Source organism: Capricornis sumatraensis, chromosome 15 (genome assembly GCF_032405125.1).
Source record: "Capricornis sumatraensis isolate serow.1 chromosome 15, serow.2, whole genome shotgun sequence".
Taxonomy (NCBI): Eukaryota; Metazoa; Chordata; class Mammalia; order Artiodactyla; family Bovidae; genus Capricornis; species Capricornis sumatraensis.
Window position 1 is genome coordinate 28,649,134 of NC_091083.1, and position 2,679 is coordinate 28,651,812.

At 43.5% G+C, this 2,679-nt stretch overlaps 1 non-coding gene across 1 annotated transcript; it reads left to right on the plus strand.

Moving 5' to 3' along the window:
• The first annotated feature begins 1,953 nt into the window (after positions 1–1,953).
• On the plus strand, positions 1,954–2,025 carry TRNAW-CCA (transfer RNA tryptophan (anticodon CCA)). The gene has a single exon. It is a non-coding gene; the product is annotated as a tRNA-Trp (tRNA).
• Positions 2,026–2,679: the final 654 nt, after the last annotated feature.

Genomic DNA, 2,679 nt, shown 5'->3' on the forward strand with positions numbered 1-2,679 from the left:
ACAATATGACTTCTAATGTTTATGTCCTGGTTTTTTGGGGAGGAACCATGTGGGATCTTTGCTCCCTGACCAGGGATTGAACCCACAACCTCCTGCACTGAAAGGCGAAGTCTTAGCCACTTGACCCCCAAGAAAGTCCTTGTTCCTTCTATCATTAAAAATCTTTACATTCAAGTAGATAGAGTCGATGCAGAAAATATTTATTATGCAGTTCCTAGGAACATCTGGAAGATAAAAGTTGCTTAAAGGAGACTAACTTGCTTTGGTTACTCAAACATGCTTAGTTGCTCAGTTGTGAGCGACTCTTTTTTCAACCCTATGAACTGTAGCCCACCACGCTCCTTTGTCCATGGGGATTCTCTAGGTAAGATACTGGAGTGGGTTGCCACGCCCTCCTCCAGGGGATCTTCCCAAGTGAAGTGAAGTCGCTCAGTCGCGTCCAACTCTTTGTGATCCCATGGACTGTACCCTACCGGGTTCCTCCGTCCATGGGATTTTCCAGGGAAGAGTACTGAAGTGGGCTGCCATTTCCTTCTCCAGGGGAACTTCCCGACCCAGGGATCAAACCCGGGTCTCCTGCATTGTAGGCAGACGCTTTACTGTCTGAGCCACAAGGGAAGCCCAACCAGAGACCAAATCCACATCTCCCACATTGCAGGTGGATTCTTTACCATTTGAGCCGCCAGGGAAGCCCAAGAATACTGGAGTGGGTAGCCTATTCCTTCTCCAAGGGATCTTCCCAACCCAGGGATTGAACCAGGCTCTCCTGCATTGCAGGTGGATTCTTTACCAGCTGAGTTATCAGGGAAGCCCCAAGACTTGTCTACATTATTACTACTATATCAACAAACTTAAACATTAATATCAGGCACAAATTTAATATTAAATATTTCCCAGTTCATGTGAACCTGAAACTCAAATTAACCATGGCAATGTGATTAAAAAAAAAAAAGACACACACACACATATAGACCCACAGGGAGGCCTCAGTTCTTATTTTTGTTTCAATTCCAAGTCAGGTACAACAGTATAAAACCCATGAGTTTAGAAATTCAAATAGACTATTCAAAGAAACCAAAAATTCGATGACATCATTCCTCTTGTGTATTTTTAACACTGTACTCAAAGATATTGGGTGACTTATCCAAGTTCTAACAACTAGGGAATAATGGGCAAAGAAATCCAAGTGGCCAGTAAAAGATGCTCAAGCTCATTAGTCATCAGGCAAATGGAAATCAAAACCATTATAAGACATTATGACAAAGAGAACAAAATGGCTAAAAAAAATTTTTAACTGGCCAACAATTATTGGCAAGGACATAGTGTAACAAGAATTCTCAAATATTGCTGATGAGAATATAAACTGGTACAACCACTTTGAAAAGCTGCTTGGTAGGATCTGTCAATGTTGGGCCATAAAATGTGAACATCCCATGTCCCGGGAACTCCACTCCCAGATCAACACTTGACAGAAATCCATACATGCAAAGCCATGTGCAAACATGTCCATAGCAGCATTATTGAGGATGGCTGAAACTGGAAATGAGCTTGATGCCATCAAAAGTAAAATGGATAAATTGTGGCTTATTCATAAAACTACTATACATAACTTTTTTTTAAGGTTTACAGCTAAGGCAACAACCTGGATGAATTGAAAGCTAATCCTAAGTGAAAAAAGTCAAACACAAATGCAATAACATTCATAGTAAAACTGGGCAAACCAATACATGGTGATGGATGCCTAGAGAGTTATAATATTTGGAGGAGAGGATAATATGCAGGGGTACAAGAGGCTGAAGGGCTGCATCTATAGCTTTATTAGGGTAATGATGCCACAGGTGCATTTACTTTGTAAAATTCATCGACCTATGTATTTATGATTTAAAGGTATTTTAGGTATTGCTATATAAATATATAAAATACCCTTATTTTAGGTATTGCTATAGGGAAGCTTCCCTGGTGGCTCAGAGGTTAAAGCGTCTGCCTCCAATGCAGGAAACCCGGGTTCGATCCCTGGGTTGGGAAGATCCCCTGGAGAAGGAAATGGTAACCCACTCCAGTATTCTTGCCTGGAGAACCCCATGGACGAAGAAGACTGATAGGCTACAGTCCATGGGGTCACAAACAGTCGGACACGACTGAGTGACTTCACTTTCACTTAGGTATTGCTATATTTCTAGTTACAATGTTTACATGTTTGTTTAAATACACATCTGGATCGGTCAGTTTCATGCTGAAAACCCTACAACTGGCTTCTCATCACACTGGGAAGAAACTCCAAAACCCTTCTCTTATAGACCCTTCCTGACCCAGTCCTGGATATGTCTGATTCCCTCCTTTCCCTCTGTTCACAGATTCCTGCCACACACATCTGGCTGCTTCAAACACACCAAGCTCTTTCCCATCTCAAGGATTTTACCTTTGCTGGTGCTGCTGCTGAGTCGCTTCAGTCGTGTCTGACTCTGTGCGACCCCACAGACGGCAGCCCACCAGGCTCCCCCATCCCTGGGATTCTCCAGGCAAGAACACTGGAGTGGGTTGCCATTTTCTTCTCCAGTGCAGGAAAGTGAAAAGTGAAAGTGAAGTCGCTCAGTCGTGTCCGACTCTCAGCAACCCCATAGCCGGCAGCCCACCGGGCTCCCCCATCCCTGGGAGCCTCCAGGCAAGAACACTGGAGTG